The sequence below is a fragment of the Lepisma saccharinum genome, chromosome 1, assembly GCF_977018435.1.
Source record: "Lepisma saccharinum chromosome 1, izLepSacc3.1, whole genome shotgun sequence".
Lineage (NCBI taxonomy): Eukaryota > Metazoa > Arthropoda > Insecta > Zygentoma > Lepismatidae > Lepisma > Lepisma saccharinum.
In genome coordinates, this window is record NC_139229.1 from 136,972,051 (window position 1) to 136,991,876 (window position 19,826).

Below are 19,826 nucleotides of genomic sequence, written 5' to 3' on the forward strand. Positions count from 1 at the left end.
GATCTGCATTGATGGTTTCAGCTCGCCTGAGAAAGTCATGATGGATCACACCCACCATAGACCACCATACCAGCAACAACACCTTCCGTGGGTGGAGAGGTGGTTTTGGAAGCCGCCATGGACGTTGATCACGATCCAACCATTGTCCTGATCGTTTACGATTGTCATAGCAGGTCCATTTTTCATCTGAAGTGACAATCCGATGCAGGAAACCATCCCAGTTATTCCTTACACTCAGAGAACTGCACACCTCCAGACGGCGAGTCTTGTTGACCGGTGTCAAATCATGTGGTACCCATGAGTCCAACTTTTTCACTTTACCGATCGCACGGAGCCGCCGAACGACAGTTGTATGGTGTATGCCTAACTCGTGGGCAATGGCACGAACACTTTCCCGAGGGTCCGCTTCCACGGCGTTCCTGAGGAGCTCATCCGAACATGATGTTGGTCGATGGCCACGGGGCTCATTTTGCAATGCTGTGTCACGGGAACGAAACTTGACAAACCAGCGGCGAATGGTGCGTTCATTTACCATTCCTGGCCCAAATGCACTGTTAGTGTTTTTGGCGGCCTGCTGAGCAGAATGTCCCAGTTTGAATTCGTAAAGACAAATCACTCGCAATTGTGTGTTCTCCATGGTGCACTTTCAGACGACCCTGTTCAGCAACACACTGCCTCCTGACTGTCTGGGTGCTCCAGCCTGTTTGCTGGACGTATACAGAATTTATGACGTTAGACCCGTGACCTCAGTCAATCCCTGTGTTGTGTGTTGAGGTGACTTTCCCACCAAACGTCAAAGCGGACATTTCATTCGCACCAACCCAATAGGTTCTAAAAATCGTAAAATAGGTCCTAGAAATCTTAGGCTCGAGAAATCTTGAAGTAGGTTCAAAAAACTTAAAATTGTTCAAAATTTCTGAAAAATGCTGATTAGGTATAGTCACCGGCAATGTAAATGAGATACCTATATCCTGAAATACCCACTATCTTGCATAACGTTATGTGTGTTGCCTAACCCCACGGCGATGGCAGAACATATCATTGGAAATTTGCTATTAAAATCCACTCTTCGCCGTATAGTTAGGCAACAATCGTTTTTCATGTTATCCACAGTCAAACTCCTCAATTTTGTCTGTGACGATCATCTTATATGCTGAACATAATATTTCAACAAGAACATAGTCAGTGGTGCAAACTTCAATGCTGAAATGTTAGTTTGCAAGGCGTGAATGCCACAAAGCACCGAAGTGACGCGAAAGTGAGCAAGATCACACAGATCAGACCACTTTGGATTGTATAGGTAACAGTGGCACAGACCAGAGACTTGGAGGAAGGGAAATCGACAGAGAGTACGTTTCAAACAAGTTCGTCATTGAATTTTTTCGTGACCAAACAAAGCAAATGGCTCTGTGTGACAAAAATCCTGTAAAACCTTTAAAAATATATAAAAACCTAAAAAAAGGCTTGATTTAGGCGAATAAAACTAAAATAGGTTCTAACAAGCAAAATAGTTTTTTTTAGGCACTATAAAACTTCATCAGTTTTTAACGAAACGCTGACATAACTTATTATTTCTTACATACCTGTAAAGGACAAAAATAGGTAAAAAACCTAAAATCCGATGTCTAGACATAATATTATGATCCATGGACAGTGAATGGTTACTTATATATATGGTTTTATTAACCGCAAACAACATTTTACACAATCCGTGCTCTCCCCATTCATTCCCATTTCCGACATATTTTCAATCAACAAAACAAAATATATCCTGATAACGTGCATTCTAATAAAAACCTATCGTGACCGCTTATGTGCCTGAAAGCAGTCCGTAATCTAAGCAGATTTAATATAATTCTGGAGTAGAAGCACACACAAAAATTCAGTGGAAGCCTAAAAAAATAGGCCGTAATGAGCAGAGGAAATTACAATGACATTCTATTTTCAATAACATAAATGTTTATTATTCTAACAACTCTACCCGCAGCACTTTAAACAAAAATTAGCAAGGAATCTCCTGAACTTCACGATAGCAACTCATAACCAAAACGTATTTTATAACGATTCTCCCATAAGAACATCAAAGAATGTTTTTTTTTTTATCAATGGTTCCACCAAGAACTGAACATTTGGCCCATAACAATTAAAGCTACCCGTTTTACTGCAAGCAGTCACTTATGAACGAGTGCTCCCGAGCATATTATAGCCCCTTTGTGAAGTAAATTACATGACTTCCACCTGTCGGATGAACTTCTAAATTCTCCCAAATCACAGCATATTGTTGTGGAAACCTGTCGACCATATTTTCTCAACAATGAAAGGATTGAAACTCCATTACTGTGAGAGTTGTTAATTTAATACCCCTTAAATGCCAATCAGCTGTACGAAATTGATCTATCAAGGAATGCTAACCCAACTAAAACGAAGTTAGTAATAAGTAGACCTCGGATTTTTAGGTTCTAAAAAGAGTGCTTTTAGATTCCTAAAATAGACTAAAAATCCTAAAATAGATTCTAAAAAAATTTTAAATTAGGCTAAAAAAAGCCTGAGGGAAGTTCCAAAAAATGTAAAATGGTTCAAAATTCATAAAAAATACTGATTAGGTACAACCGTTAAAAAACAAAATTTCAATTTTTGGGTACATTGGAATCGCACAGACCCTTTATACTGTTAATATATATTTGTGTGTGTGTGTGTGTGTGTGGTGATAGGCGGTAACACGTAAGGTTGAAATGGAGAAAATATCTGAGTGTTCCATTGAATTTTTGAAAATTTCGCCCAGGAATTATAGTTGAATTTTATCATGGTCCTAGAGTGACCATCCTGAATACATAAATGTTTTCGTTATCCACAGTCAAATTGTTTTTTTTTCTGTGAGGATTATCTTATTATCTTGCGTATTTACGTAACATGATCTTTCAGCAAAAACAGTCAGTGTTGCAAATTTGAATGTTGAAACGTTACTTTAAGGCATAAATGCCACAAAGCATAGAACGATCACGCAAGTAACAGTGGCGCCAGACATTTGCTTTGTTTAGAGAAGGGTTTCCCAAACTTAGTGTTTCAAAATCTTTCCGCGGCGCCCAAGTAGGCTTGACTAATACTTGCAGCGCTCAGTTAGCGTGGTTCGGTTGCTTGCCTTAAGTTAAAAATTAAACACATATTTCAAATTCAGAAACATTTTATGTGTAAAAGTACTAAATAAGCACATATTTGGAACAATCATCATTGATTGAATATATTGGAGGCGCCGCGGTCCACACTTTGGAAACCACTGGTTTAGAGCTTTCAAAAACATCATGGACTTGGAGGAAGAGAAATTGACAGAAAGTTTGTTTCAAACACCTTAATCATTGACTTTTCACGGTACCAAAGCAAGAAAATACCTCTGTGTGATACAAAAATTCTTAAAAATCTAAAAAAAAAAAAAGATTTGATGTATGCGCATAAACCTAAAATAGGTTCTATCAAGCAAAATAGGTTATTTTGGGCACTATAAAACTTCGTCAGTTGTTACATTTTTTAATGAAACGCTGACATAACTTATTATTTCTTATTTACCTGCAAAGAAAAAAAAATAGGTTAAAAACGTAAAATCCGAGGTCTAGTAATAAGGTGTGTTTTATACACCGTACGAGTATATTGATACACTTGTAAGTTGAACTGTATCTTCTGCAAATATGGTGTATAAAGAAACATACTGCCGGAGTTCTAATTGAGGTGAGTGTACAGTTCTATATAAATATAGTGACATTCATTTTAACTGTGTCTACTGCAGTGCGTAACTTTATCTGCACAGGAGGAAGTATCTATCTCTGAAGAAAGTACTTGGTATATTAATACAAACCACGAGTGTTTACTAGTTTCCATTATTCGTCAATTAACTAGGTTATATAATTAGCCGAAACCACCTTGTTATTCCAGCCTATCCCATTGGTGGAAATAGTTGGAGTCAAATTAAGGAAATCCCCTATAAATCCATGTAGGCCTATGCCAAAGTACTAAAATATATTGTTTTGGAAGATGTGTGGTCTCGCGCTAATTGGTGAACCTGAGAGGGATTTGACTTGTCAATCATCCTCTCAGAGATTTGTATTAACATCATTATTAATTGTGGATACATAACGTATAATACGCACCTCTGTGACCGCTGATGTGTATGACACCAAATATGCCTTACCTATCGCACTTCTGACCGATTTAAAGTTATATCCAGTCTCTATTATCCGTGGTGCTCAAGTTGGAGTTTCATGTCACTTTTTTTTACATTTTACATATAGGGTAATAGGAACTGGGCGTACACTTTAAAGTGGGATCATAGCCCCTCTGTGCTTCCACCGGGTATCGAACGCCGAACTCCTTGATTACAAGGCAACGACGATACCACTACACCATCGGGGAGACCCCTTTTTGCTCGAGGAAAAAATATGTATTTCTCGTATACTTCCTCTGAGAAGAAAAATGAAACACGTTCTGCCTCTTATGTCAGTTTTCCTTCCTCGTGTATCTCTTTCCTTTCCATGTTCTGTTTACGTCTTTTCCTTTTTGTCTCTCTATTACTGTTTCATTTTTCCATTTCATCCTGTTTTTCCCCCCATATCTTCCTCTTCAGCGTTCTCTTTCCTTCATTTCTATTTCTGTCTTACTGTTTCACTCTTTCTTTCAATTTCTTTTTTCTTCCTTGTTTCTCTTACTGTCCAACTTTTGTTTATCACTTCCTATGTTTCTCTTTTTCGTACTCTTTCACTTTTTCTCTCTACTTTTCTCTTTCTTCCTTTTTTCGCCTACTGTCCCACTTTTTGTTTATCACTTCCTATGTTTCTCCTCGTACAGTTTCACTCTCTCTCTACTTCTCTTTCTCTATTGCTTCTCCTACTGTCCCACTTTTTGTTTATCACTTCCTATGTTTCTCCTAGTACAGTTCCACTCTCTCTCTACTTCTCTTTCTTTATTGTTTCTCCTACTGTCCCACTTGTTGTTTATCACTTCCTATGTTTCTCTTCCTCTTACTGTTTCACTATTTTTATTTGTTCAAGTGTACCACCTTTTGTCTATCTCTCCCTCTTATTTTCCTGCTTCGCTCTTCTTGTTACTCTTACTTTGTATCATTCATTTTTCTGTTCCTCTCTTTTATCTCTCTCTCTCTTATTGATTCCTACTTCCTCCCACTCACTCAGTGACTTCTAATTCCTCTATGCATAATTCTTGTTTTCTACTATAAACAATCCTAAAGGCAATTCTCATGTAGGTTATTTGTGTGTACAGAAGATCGTGCTAAGACTTTCACGGTGGAAGAGCCCAAGGCGTTGTTGCTTTTTTCTCACACGTGCGGCGACTCTCAAAGCTTGCATAATTTTTCTTATCCCAATTCACTCAACAAACCTTGTATGGTGCAGACCAAGAGGATTTGTATCAGAAAATTAATATACCAACAAAATGACCACTTGTGGATTTCATAAATTGCGGCAGATAAATTGAATTGTGGGCAATTTAACCACTAATTTGTGCAATGCGATTCCCGCGACTGCCTAGGGTAGATCATTTCACAGAAGCAGGGACAATTGCACAGTCCAGGATCCATTGTTTGTTCTCATTCGCTACACTTGCGTCGCTGACAATTCAGATATTCCTTTGTTGGTAGCATGTGTTTGTATATGTTTAATACGTCACAATCGTTACCCCCAAAACCTTCCTGAATGTCACCTGTAATAATTAGAGCTGAACATTAAATGAGAAGATATACGCAAATAATTATGAACATATGTATCTTCATAAAAGCTACAATATTCTGCTCTCTGATCCTTTGACAAAAATATAGTTTTTTACCTACTCCAACTTTTACCTGAGCTTAAGATAAAGAGAGAGTGAGAGAATAAAAATAAAAATAGGGAAACATACGAAAGACAGAGAGAAAAGGAGAAAAGCAGAAGAAAACTGAGATAGAGAAAGGATCGTATTGGAGATAGGCAGAGAAACAGAAACGAAGAATCGGAGAATGAGAAATGCAGAGTGAGATAGGAGAGGAAGAGAGAGAGAGAGAGAGAGACGCAGAAAAGGAAAAAGAGAGGGAGATAGGGACAGACTCATAAATAAGAGCATGGATGATTTATTATTTATTTATTTATTTGAGAAATCCTGAATACAGAGGGAATCCATTTTATATCAGGATATCAACAGCGAGAAAAATAGAAATTAACAAATGAGAAGCACGCACACATATGTAACAAGAATAATAGAATAAAAATAATTAAAATTAAACAATAATAATAAAACAATAACAAGGGGAAACAAATATTAATTTCTCTTCAGCTGCTTGATGCACGCATTTCTGAAAGCCTGCTTAGATCCACTTTATGCACAGTAAGGCTAATCGGACTGGACCTAGAGTTTAAAGTGGGATCCGAACTACTATGTGTCTCCACAGGGTATCGAACTCGGCACTCCTTAATTACAAGGCGAAGGCGTTACCCATACGGCATTGGTGAGAGGATGAGATAGAAAGAGTAGAAAGAGAGCGAGGTGCACAAGTAAAGAGAAAAGTAGAATGAAAACCATCGAAACAGAAAATTGGAGAAATACAGATCATGGAATATAAGGAAGCACAGATACGTATAGAAAGAAAGAAAGAAGAGAGAGAGAGAGAGAGATAGAAAAACATATATATTTATCCACGATTTAGTATAGAAAGAAATAATTCATTCTCCCCTATGATATGCCCACTCACCGCTCCTTTAATCTCGAATTACATACGTCAACAAATAATTGGAAATTATAACAAAAGGTACCCACAGATTTAATGCAAATAGAAGTCCAATTTTAAATTTTAGGAGCTTTTTGACCCGGGTCAAAAATGAGCCGGGTATTGAGTGAAAGTTATAAACAAATAATTATGAACATGATTTCCTACTAACTGCAAGAAACTTCTCTCAAGTCTGTTAACAGAAGCACTGACCTGTTGTAAACTAATTCGGGGAAAGTGTAAAGTAGAAATATGCATCCGAGCAAAAACTCTGTCAGAATTCTCAAACGAGGTAGTCGTTTATTTCACTGTATCAAATCTTGTTCGGCTACTGCAACCTCCGTCAAATGTGAGGATTTGCAATTTTTAACTTTTCCTTCAAAAACCTCCAAAACTCATTGTAGTTATGACAGGAGTTAATCTGTAAGCTTTCTGTGCTATTCCTCATAAAGTTTGTGAATTGATGTCGTTATGCATAAATTATTCTGCTATTGATTTCAAATTCGCTGAAAGAAAACACACGAGAGAGAGAGAGAGAGAGAGAGAGAGAGAGAGAGATAGTAAGCACTCATTGTTCAAAAGTTACTGTCACATTCCTCACTCAGTTTTAATTTTCAACATAATCTACCATCAGCATCAGTGGCGTGGTAGGCAGTTGTCCCCCACTTTTTGTCACCGTGAAATGTCTTCTTGATGCTAAACCTTGTCTACTGAGAAAAAAGTAAACTTTCCTTGAACCCCGCAGTTTCAGCATCAGTCATCAATACTGATCAGCATACCAAGCGGTCAAAAAATTAAAATAATTTTAAATAAGATCATACCAAACTTATTTGTTGATATGAACATGCCGCCCGCATGGAGGGCCAAGAATGGGGTTATTGGATCCCTCAGAAAATTTGGAAAACTTTTTCAATTTCTTTCTTATATTTGTATTCCCGTTCTCCTCTCTTTTTCTGTTTTTTTTCTTTCTGTAGGTTTTCGGATTTCTTTCTCTATTTCTTGCTTACCCTCTCGCGTTGTTTATTTGTTTAAATGCTTTTTCTCTTTCCTTCCTTTATTTCTTTTTTATTCCCTTGCCTTCTCTCTATCTTTATTTGTCTTCACGTCTTTATTTGACCCTGTCGTTTATTTCTCTCTTTTGAGTTTCATTTCTTTGTTTCCCTGTTACTCACTTGATTAATTCTCTTTCTTTCTGTCACTTTATTTTTCCAGTCTCACTGTTTGCCTATCACAAAATGAAACAAACAAAAAAAAGCATACACGTGACGACACGCGGTGCTGTGATGGGAGAACAGCCACATGCTGAACCTCGCCCTTTAACAAAGAAAATTTGAATTTGAATTTGAACTATCTTATATTGCACCAGAGCCGCCAACTTAAAATATTTTTTTTGTGGGGCGGATGGGCAAGGTTGGCATAAACAATATCTTATGTATATAAATACATACAATATTTGTCTCTCTGAATTTTTGGGGGGCGCAGAAAATGCCTTGCTCCCTTCTCTGATGTATTGCACGCTGGTTCAGATTCCAGTTTTGACTGTAGGCCCAGCCCCTTTTAGTCCATCTGAGTATAGGGTGCACCGAAAACAAATTTTGACATACTTTTGATGTGGCATCACACGATGACAATTGACGCAAGATTTTGTTTTTAAATTTCAATCCTTCTCTCCTCTTCGCAAAACTTTCTGTGGACGCCCAAGGGTATGAAGTAGGTGCGTTAATCATAGGTTATTAGCCCATTTTATTTTTAGTGCTACTTTGTGAATTTTTGTGCAAATGAATGCATCAACTATTATATGTACTTAATCGTCTTTGGAAAGTAGCCGAGATAAAATTACTTTGCTCAAAAGGGGAATTTCTTACCTCCCCCTTCCACTTTACCTTTGCGGAGTAAAGAGTTACTCTCCTCTTTGTCAACTCTTCTACATTTTGCAAAATGTGGGAAGCTTCCTTCAAGCAGCATGGAGAAAATACCTATATGCTCCTGCATTTTGCCTTGATGACAATCCACACAGTTCTGTAGGTAGGAAGGGGATCAGAGGGGAACCAGACTCCTCGGTTTGAATTTGTTCCCATATTTCAAGATAACATTTCTCTCTACAATTCATTTCTTCATTTTCTTGCGAGCAGATGGGACCAAGCGTAAAACGTTCTCTATTCACGAATGCAGAACAATAAATTGCTGATATCTGCATCTGATATTTCTATCAATAGTGAATAACGGGTGGAAGAGTTGTGAGGTTTCTTTGTCCGACCCGTAGGTTCTTTCAACATATTGAAAACCTGTTTCCACAGCACTTTCAAATGTCTTATAAGTATTTCTTTAACGTAAATGTTCTTAATTATTATACTATTTAATGAATGGATATGTTTCCCTAGGATATGCGTTCTAATCTTAAGCCGAATTATTACCCGGATACAAAATTATCCGAATTCTGATCTTGCAGAATTCGAATTCTGAATCAGATATCCGAATCCTGGATCCGATATTCGGATCTCAAATCTTGCATTCTACATCCTAACCACGTTTCCTGTGTCCGATATCTGATCCTAGATTCCACATCCGACCCTCGCATTCTGGATTCGGTACCCGACACCCGTATCCTGGTCTGATATCCGAATCTTCATTTCCGAATCCATTAGGATCCAAATCTTACTGGGTTCTTGGCACTAAAGTGAGTGAGTTGAATTGAAGACTAAAATTGGTAAACGCTGTAAGTGCCAAAATAATTCAAACACAGTTTTCCACGTTAAACAGTGAAATGTGCCATGCTTTATAATGTGGTAAACGTGAAATTTGGCTGTGTAGCCCTCTAAGTAGTTCAAAGGGCGTGTAAAGAGGTCAGTAGTGTGCACGTTCTTACGGGCTGATGTGCGGAACGATGCGATTTCCCAACACTTTCGCTTTTGGCACTTACAACGTTTACCACTTTTAGTCCTCAATTGTTGCTGGGAAATGGGTGGAGTGATTAAATTCGATGCTAAAAATACGCACATATCTCCAAGACTTAAATACGAACATTTTCAGGAGTTGTGTGTACTTTTGTCAGTAGTTTAATCATAGATGATTTCATACAGCAATACAGCTCATTGAATAACATCATATAGTTAGCAACGGTCTACCACTATTGCAATTCCTGACATTCTCGATTTGGACGAGATAAGTACGCGTATGATCCGAACAAGTTTCCTGAGAAGATGATGTTGCAGAGCGTGGATATCCACAGGGAGGGTCAAAGGAGGTCATTATATCTACCTTGGAATATGATAAAATTGCTTAATTATGAGTCATTCCTTTTTAAAATCATTTTACTTCTTTTTTTATGCCATTTCTTCTCTCAACAGTATTGCCTTCTTTAGTACATCTTAGAATATACAGCGTTAGCACATAAACACTCCCTGGTTTTGAAAGGGTATAACTTTAATACCAAAAGTAGTATTCTACAGAAATGTTCACAGTAGTTGTAAAAACTCATAAAGTTTTCGTGGTGTTCATTGGAATTACAAATGCTCAATGTGGGCGCCACCTGTTACGCGGGAAACATCGAGACTATATCCAGCTCCAATCACACCTTCTCAAGCGTATCAGGTGTGATGAAGTTGACAGCTGTACTGATGCGTTCCTGAAGATGATTCAAGGTTGTGGGTAGTGGAGGTACATAGAACTGGTCCTTCACGAACCCCCAAAGGAAAAAGTCACAAACTGTCATGTCCGGTGATCGTGGGGGCCACTTGCATAGATTTTGAACATTGAGTCCAGCTCGTCCTATCCAACGGTGTGGGAGGTTGTCATTCAGATAGCTGCGTACAGATTGATGCCAGTGTGGGGGAGCTCTATCTTGTTGTAGAATGTAGTCACCTCTCTCTTCAGCAAGTTGAGGAATTAACCAGTCACGTAGCATTGTTAAGTAGCTTTCACCTGTGATTGTTGGCCCCTCAAAGAAGAACGGACCGTACACTCGACGCTCTGACACTGCACAAAAAACATTCACCTTGGGTGAGTCACGTTCCACATTGATAGGTTCGGAGTGAAGGACATGGTAATGTAGATTAATATAATTTGCACAAGATAAAAACCAGACGGTGAACAATTAACATATTTAATATAAACTGGACGTTATGTCCGAAACATTCAAATACATTGAACCCTGAAATAGCAAGCATTACACAGAATATATCTGCTTATGATTTTTCTTCTTCTGGCTGTGAAGACCAAGCCTTGTAGCCATACGCTTAATACCTGGACCGTATCATCCCTCCAGGTGTCCCATTAAAAAAAAAATCAGGTATGCTGATGACCGTATCGATCTGGCGGGCGGCGAACCCTGGTAGACCTTCTCGGAGACGAGTGAGGTGTGCTAGAACCTGGTCCTGGGTATCCGGCTCTGCCTGGGGTAGGTTCTGGTACTGTTCCACCGGGGTTGGCTGAATTTCTATTTGGTATTGTAACGTTGAAGTCGTCGTCATCTGCAGTGTCACGTGAAACACGTCTCTTCAACCACCTGGGATGTACCACTCGTTTGATTCCATCTTCCAACATTATCTCGTAGAGGATACTATCCCCAATTCGACGAATGACAACTCCTGGGATGTAATTTGGAGTACCGTGCTTAGGTGATTGAACCCAAACTGCTGAGTTGATGGCGAAAGTACCATATCTCGATGAAGAATCGTTCTGAAACTTTGCTGACTTCCTCGGCTTGAACGGAGATTCACTCGACAGAGGCAGATTGTTTGGTTCCCACCAAAATCTGGGTTGGTGTTTCAAGACCGAAAGTGCTGGCAGGCTTCCTTTTCCACCCAGTCGCGTGTTCCGAAGGATGAAAAGAAGGTTGGCGATCCCCATATCAAGTTCAAGCGTGCTCAGATTGGGTTTGTCAGTTATAAGCTTGACAAGAGCGGTTTTAACAGTACGAACGTATCGTTCGGCTAAGCCGTTGCTAGGGCTGTGATAAGGCGGTGAAGTAACATGTTTGATGCCATTCTTAAGACAGAAGTTACGAAATTCGAGAGAAGTGAACGTTGGGCCGTTGTCGGATACGATAGTATTTGGTATCCCTAGCGTGGCGCAAGATTGCATAAGCCAGCGGATCGTTTCCTTTGTGTCCAATGTGTGTACAGGCCATACTTCTGTCCACTTGCTGAAGGCGTCTACTATCAGTAGGAACTTACGCCCTGCAAAGAAAAAGTGGTCTATATGCCATCTCTCGTTCACATACGAAGCGAGAGGTCATGAAGAATCGGGTCCGTTGCGGACCTTAGGAGCATTAGCTCGGCATGTATTGCAGCTCGCTACAAAATCCGTAATCTCTGCTGACATGCCTGGCCACCAAAATCTCGATAGACACAACTCTTTCATACGAGTTGAACCTATGTGTCCATCGTGTAAAGCTCTAAGAACTTCATTCCGTTTAACTGTGGGAATGATAAGTCTACCCGACCACATGAGCGTTCCCTGCTCGTACGTAAGGTGAGCTCTTCTTTCGAAGAAAGGTGCGAGCTTCTTCCGTTCGGTAGACGTGTCGTGTTGATCTGGCCAACCATTTACTACACAGGAGACAACTAATGAGAGCAGTGGGTCTTCTGAAGTGGCGTTCTGTATTGCGTCTCGAGAAAGAGGAGTTACAGCGTCTTCAATGGACCCGAAATATGCATGAAGTTCTTCTTCTCCAGCTGGTATTGTGTCACGTGCTTGCGTAGGCAACCTGCTTAGCATGTCAGCTACTTCTACCTTGCTGGAATGAATTATATTATATCGGTATGAAGATAAAAGTAGAGCCCATCTCATCAATCTATTGGATGAATGTTTTGAAATGGCTCGATCTGGAGAAAATATAAACTTTACAGCACGTGCGTCTGTAACAATCTCGAACTTGGATCCGAGTAAAAATTTGTGAAATCGCTTGATTCCGTGAACTATGGCTAGAGCTTCTCTCTCTACCTGGGAGTATCTGCGCTCCGTCTCACTGAAGGTGGTAGAAGAGCAGGCGATGGTCTGTAGACCGCTTTCAACTCGATGACACAATTGTGCGCCACAGCCGAAAGGAGAGCCATCAGTGATAAGTACAACTGGCTTTGTTGGGTCGAAAGGCACAATAGGATTTACCTGTCGAAGTTCCGCCATGATGCGGTCGAACTCGTGTTGACAGTTATCGTCCCAGTTCCAAGAGACGTTTTTCTTGAGTAAAGAAAGCAAAAAGTGAAGTTTCGAAGCTAAGTTCGGTACAAACTTCCGATGAAAGTTGATCATCCCGATGAAGGAACGTAATTGTGATTTGTCTTGAGGTGGTGGAGAATTTAGGACGGCCTCCAAGTTCTTGTCTGACGGCCGTATACCAGTGACGTCAATCTTGTATCCTAGGTACTCGATAGATGAGGTTAGGAATTGGCTTTTGCTGGCGCTCGCTTTGACATTGTGTTTGGCCAGACGATTCAGGACATCACACGTGCGTGTGAAGCATTCTTGCAATGTTTCACCTCCGACGATGACGTCATCAAAGTAGAAGGAAACTCCGGGAATGTCATCTAGGATCTTCGCTAGGACCATTTGAAACAGATCTCCACTTATGTTTATGCCAAAAGGTAGTCTGTGAGGTTTATATAATCCCCAAGGTGTGTTGACGACAGTGATGCGTTTTGCAGCTTCAGAAAGTTCCAACTGTCCGTAAGCCATTTGAAGGTCAATTACCGTAAAGTATTTACACCTGGCCAACTTAGAGAAAATATCCTCGACTCTAGCAATGGGAAACTTGACGTTTTCAGTCATTTTATTCACCGTTCCTGAGAAGTCAGTGCAGAGACGAAGTGAGCCATCTTTCTTGGTAACAACGACAAGTGGTGAGGCCCAATCAGAATATTCGACAGGTTCCCATAACCCTACTTTCACTAGATTTTGAATAGAATCCTGAACACGGTCTCGAATACCGTAAGGAACTTCGTAATGTCTACGAAATATCGGTGCAGAGTTGGATCTCAGTGGTATATCGACCAAATAAGGTGTAACGGGCTTGGATAAATCACCATCAAAGATTTTCTCGTATCTAGAAGAAATTTCTCGCCTTAGGTCGTCGGCACCAGCGCTAGTAATAGTACCTTGTACTGTGTTAGTTGAAAGAACACTGGCTGTAACTAATAATCGCCTCCAAGATGGTTGAATAATGTCCAACCACATACGACCGATCAATGGATATAAAAGTTTCTCCTGGCAGAGAAAGACAGGTAAAGTATAATCCTTATTGTCTAAGTATAGTTTGACGGATGTTTTTGCTGTAACACGTACATGTCCTTCGTTTACACCTCGTAATCGTAGGCTGGAATTAGATTTAACATAGTGTGGAAACAACTGGTCAAAATACTTCTCGTTGAAAAGAGTAACAGCGGACCCAGTATCTACTTCACATTTAACAATACACTTATTGATTTCGAGATTTATTATGAAGCTATCCGAACTGAATTGTTGCTCCAAAATGTGTTGAGTAGAAGTAACCAGTGTGGAATGATGACTGAGCGCATCAGTGTTGAGATGGTTGAAGCTGAACGTAGACAACTCATCGGATGTTGTGCTCCGTGAGGTTGAACTGGACGTTCTATTCACGGCTCTATCTTTCAGCTTCTTTCTGCATCGTATATTCCAATGGCCTTGTCGTTTGCAGTAGCTACAGGTTGCATTTCTTGCCGGACATAGACCTTGTGCGTGATTCTTTGTGCAGTTACCGCACTGGAAGTGTGAATTTTGCCTGGTATCTGTTGATTTCTGAAGTTGATTGCGGCTGTTCTGCTTCATTTCGCCCGGGCGTGGACTCGTCGAAGGGCCTGTGTGGTGATCTGGAATCATCTGCGTCAAATTTCTTGAGTTGGTGGCAAAAGTCACAGAATTTGCATTGTACTTATTCGAGAATAATTTAACTTCTCGTTCTAATAACTCACAATGTAAAGCAATTTCTTGACATTTAGCAAAGGAGAGATCACTTTCAGATAATAATCGTTTTCGAGTACTGTCTGATTGTACACCAACAAGGAATTGTTCAACAAGTGCCTCATCTAAATACTGCTCATACGCACATTTGGCTGCTTGTTGTTTGATTCTCACTACGAATTGAGTAACTGATTCTCCTTGAGACTGAATACAATTTCGAAACTTGAACCTCTCTGTAAACTTGTTGGTTTTGGGCCTGAAGTGCTGAAGCATTTTGTCGTGAATGACATCATATGATAGATTACATGGCATTTCAGGAGCCATAATATTGCGAAGTACTTGGAAAGCCTTAGGACCAATGACTGCTAATAGAACTGCTGCTTTTCTTTCATTTGCCACATTCTGGGCGAGACAGAGTTGATCAAAACGCATGAAATAACTCTCGATATCTTCATTTTCTTCAGCAAATTCGCTGAATGTAATGTTGAGAGCCATGTTATCGAAACTTCAAATTACATTAACTGATAGAAATCATTGGCATGTATGAAAGTTACGATGTGTAACTGAAACTTGCATGTAGAAAATTAGCAAACTTAAACGTTACATGTAAGACCGTCTTGTTGATTTGCTACAGAAATCTTACTTGTTATAATCCCGTGCCGATAAAGTCATCCTGACGATACGATTAGAATCCTTCAAATTTTCTATATCCTGTCCACAGTGCCAAGTTGATAGGTTCGGAGTGAAGGACATGGTAATGTAGATTAATATAATTTGCACAAGATAAAAACCAGACGGTGAACAATTAACATATTTAATATAAACTGGACATTATGTCCGAAACATTCAAATACATTGAACCCTGAAATAGCAAGCATTACACAGAATATATCTGCTTATGATTTATCTTCTTCTGGCTGTGAAGACCAAGCCTTGTAGCCATACGCTTAATACCTGGACCGTATCACACATCAAGAGTGGCATGCGGATGCTCGCTTCCCCAGATCCTAACATTATGCCTGTTCACTTTTCCACTCAAGTGGAAGGTCGCCTCATCAATAAAAATGATCTTTCTCAGAAAGGTTTCATCGTCCTCCATTAAAGTGTGGATAGTCTCGCAAAACTCACGTCGCTTTACCTTGTCTTGTGGATATAACTTTTGAACCAATTGCAGCCGGTACGGGTAAAAACGCAAACGCTTCCGTAAAATCTTGCTTACGGTAGTTTGTGGCACCTGCAAGTGCCTGCTGGCTTGACGTGTTGATTTTCTGCAACTGCGTACAAAGTCTTCTCGCACACGCTCTACAATTTACTTAGAGATGGACGGTCGGCCAGAATGTTTTTTTCTTTGATCACAAATCTATCCTCTCTCAACAAATGTTCTATGCCACTGCAGAATGGATTTGTGTGTAGGTGGATCAACATTAAACTTCCGTTTAAATGCACGCTGCACTCTCACAACACTGCTTGTTTTGGCAAATTCTAACACGCACCAGCTTCTTTGCTGCGGACTGAACGCCATTTTCGATGTTACTGCCCTCTAGCTACCGAATTCACAACTAGCGATTCTGAAAAGAAGGATATTAAAATATTTTGCGTTAACTGAGCTTTGGATATCAATTTTATTAAAATATTCAAGTAACTGTTTATTTTATGACATCTTGAAATCAGGGAGTGTTTTTGTGCTCACGCTGTATCTCATCTTGCTTACACACACACAACAATATTTTTAGACGATAACTCGCCAGTACGTCGTCACACGATTTTCAACACACACGCACTTCGATGGCTAGCTTGTCCTTCCAACAAAGTGTAGAAGCATATTACCTTGTGTTTAGATTCCAAACATTTTGGTTTCACGGCGCTCTAGTGTTTCAAGATATTTCCACGGTGCCCAAGTCAGAATGTAGGCCTATCTAACACTTGCAACGCTCAGTTAGTGATGTTAGGTTGCTTGCCTGAAGTTAAAAAATACGTAAACACATATTTCAAATTCAGAAACATTTTGTGTGTAAAATGTACTAAATAAGCAGATATTTCATTTCACTGAAAATATTGGAACATTTCACGGCGTCCCAGGGCGCCGCGGCGCACACTTTGGGAACCACTGGTTTAGATCATTGCAGTATGTTGGTTACCTCATTCAATGAATATCATTGTTTTGAACGAATTAATTACCGTTCCTTAAAAAGAAAAACTGTTCAGGTAGCTCCATGATTGGATGAATATGCTTGAGGAAGGCATAAATACTCTAATGGCTTTCGTGTTTTAAGTCTTGGGCAATTTTAAATTATGGAAAAATTACATACATTTTCCTACAATCCTGTAAGAAAATTCAAGCATTTTGAATATTGTGCTTTGAGTTCTTGAAATATATTTGCGTAGGATTCGCCGCAGCTTGTAAGCCTTTGCAACTCCAAAAATATCACTTTAACTAAAGAGTGGAATTTTTGTAAATGCTTTGCAAACTATAGAGAACTTTCGCATAAGAGAATGCCTTTCTCGACAGAGACGAATGGCGCTGTGGGGGATGACTGATTGCGCGACCTGGCGTTGAGGTCTTGTCTTGGCGAACTTTGCCGAGGCCTCTCATTAAAACGTATGACGTCTGCTGGTGGTAGGATAGGGTTGACATATGCAAGAATGTGTTTTCTGCTCCACAGCGAGTGAGGTGTCAACTTTCCGACACTGAAGCTATTCCCCAAAGATACATCAAGAGAACATGACACTTTGGGGCAAGAAATATCCTTATATGAAGCATTAGGTAACACGACACGCATGCTATGTGGCAACCCACTCATAACCTAAGATAAAAACACCCACTTTCCAATAATTTACAAGAAAGAAATCTTTGTTTGTGGACGTAGGTGAACAAAGATTTATGTTTAAAAAATCCTGACGCCTAATCCTCTGTGAAGTTATGGTCCTGTGTCTTATGTGTCGTAACTTTAGAGTTTAGATGTTTCACGCTGTTCTTTACAAGGATTTCATGTACAGTCAACTGTAATAAAAATGGGACACCTAGATCCTGAAATACCCCCTTCCCTGCATGGTGTTATTTGTGCTGGCTATCTCTACGGCCGAGACGGAACCTGTTGTTGTAGAATGGAGTCCAATAGTGTGACGTCACAGTAGACGACGCGCTGGAACTGAGTCTACACAACGAGAAAACATGTTTTCTTCCTATCCAATTCAATGCTATTTTCCTTCGGAAGGGGTAGCTTTAATTATTGTGACAGCACTTAAGAAGCAATATTGTGATGTGCATCGCACATCAATGTAAAGATGAGATTTCGTAGAATGTATAACATGTACCTTACAGATGAAAATGTAAAGAATAAATGGAGTAGGAAATCGACTTGAGATCGGGTGAGCTTCGTCTCGGCTTCGGCTGTGCTCGGAACTGGAATGTCCAACTTTTGTATAAAAATGCATGATTTTCTTACTCCTTATTCTCTGTAAGGCATGTGTGATATATAGTCGTATTCTCCGAAATCTCATTTTTACACTGATGTACGATACGCATCATAACTACTGTCATAATAATTAAAGCTACCCCTTCCGAAGGAAAATAGCATTGGATTGGATAGGAAGAAAACACGTTTTCTCGTTGTGTAGACTCAGTTCCAGTTTGTCATCTGGTTATGACGTCGTCACTAATGTACTCCATTGCTATTCCTGTTCAGTCATCGCCCTAGAGTTAGGCAACACCCACAACACCGTGCAGGAAAGCTAGCATTTCAGGATCCAGGTGTCCCATTTTTATTGTAGGCGAGTGTACACAATATCCGAAATATTTATTTTAATTTGCAGACTCAGATTAGCTTTTGTTGTTAAGGTTCTTGTGTTTCGTTATGAGGTGATGGGTGAAGTAATCTCAGATGAAATCAAAACAATTCCATCTTTTATGAATCATACTTTCATTTATACATATGTTTACTTTTTAATTGCACTGTATTGGAAATCATGATTGATAGATTGAAATTAAAATTGTGAGCGTGTCAGCACTTGGGTTATTTGCACCCGTCACTTTATAGCCGCAAAATCATTACATCTGACTGACAACTGAAATGTTCATGGACTAGTTAAAAGCTGAAGTCACTCAGCACTTTAAAGGACCAGACACAGGACAACACACAACCGCAAACTGACTGTGCATCCATGCGCCAGAGCCTCGTTGGCTTGCAGAAATGGTATTTATCTGGATGTACTGCGTGTAACAGAGGTTGGCTTTATGGGGAATCGTGTCAATATTTTCATTCATATTGTTTGTAAAGACATATTAAATGACTTATTTGTAATAATAATTTTTATTTTAACAGGGCACCCTACATGCATTATGAAACTAATCTAAAGTCAAAATACGTCATCTAGCAGTCTTCTACGGAGGTATTCAGGATGTAAGGTAAGGATTTCAATGTTTTGTTTATTCACTATGTTTATGTAATCTCACATGTTACGCCGCACAATATGAGACCATAAGAGTTTCATTATTTTTCCTATTATTTCTTCCTACTCTGTCACATACCAACAACTCTCTATGAGCCTCCCTGATGGCGCAGTGGTTTCGTCGTATCCTTGTAACCAAGAGGTCCAGGATACCCGGTGGAGGCACGTAGTGGTTCGGATCAAATTTTAAGCTGTAGGTACAGTCCCGATTAGCCTTGCCGTACATAAAATGGACTTAAAATACCAACTCAATCAATCAATCAATCAACAACTCCATGTAGTTTCTACCATTGAACAGGGTTGATTACTCCGCGTAGATCTTCCATACTTAAATCACTCGATATCATTTGAAACTTACTTACACAAATCCAAGTTAATTTCAAGTTTTTGTCACCTTAATCCTAAATTGTCCTTTCTCTATATCCTAGAGTTAAAATCACTTTATATTGAGGATAGTTTTCTGAAGTGTGGAGAAACAAATTGTAATATATACCTTTGAAACGTGCCTGTTATCATTACCACCTAGCTTTTACCACACAAGCTATATTTTTTTGTACAAGATTATTAAATTTTTAGACTCAGTCATGGAAGAAACCACCTTATCTTGTTCAGTTGAGTTTTTAAGTCCATTACAGCTTAAAGTGGAATCCGAACCACTCGGGTATCAAACCCGGGGTCCCTCGAATGTGAGACGACACAGTTACCACTACATCAACATCTT

At 39.5% G+C, this 19,826-nt stretch overlaps 1 long non-coding RNA gene across 1 annotated transcript in view; it reads left to right on the top strand.

The window, feature by feature from the left end:
- The window catches only part of LOC145988949 (uncharacterized), a 436,658-nt gene extending 417,597 nt beyond the window's left edge, over positions 1 to 19,061 (top strand). Inside the window, exon 3 of the long non-coding RNA XR_014441804.1 lies at positions 18,979 to 19,061. This is a non-coding gene — a long non-coding RNA (uncharacterized LOC145988949). The remainder of the gene's footprint in view (positions 1 to 18,978) is intronic.
- Positions 19,062 to 19,826: the final 765 nt, after the last annotated feature.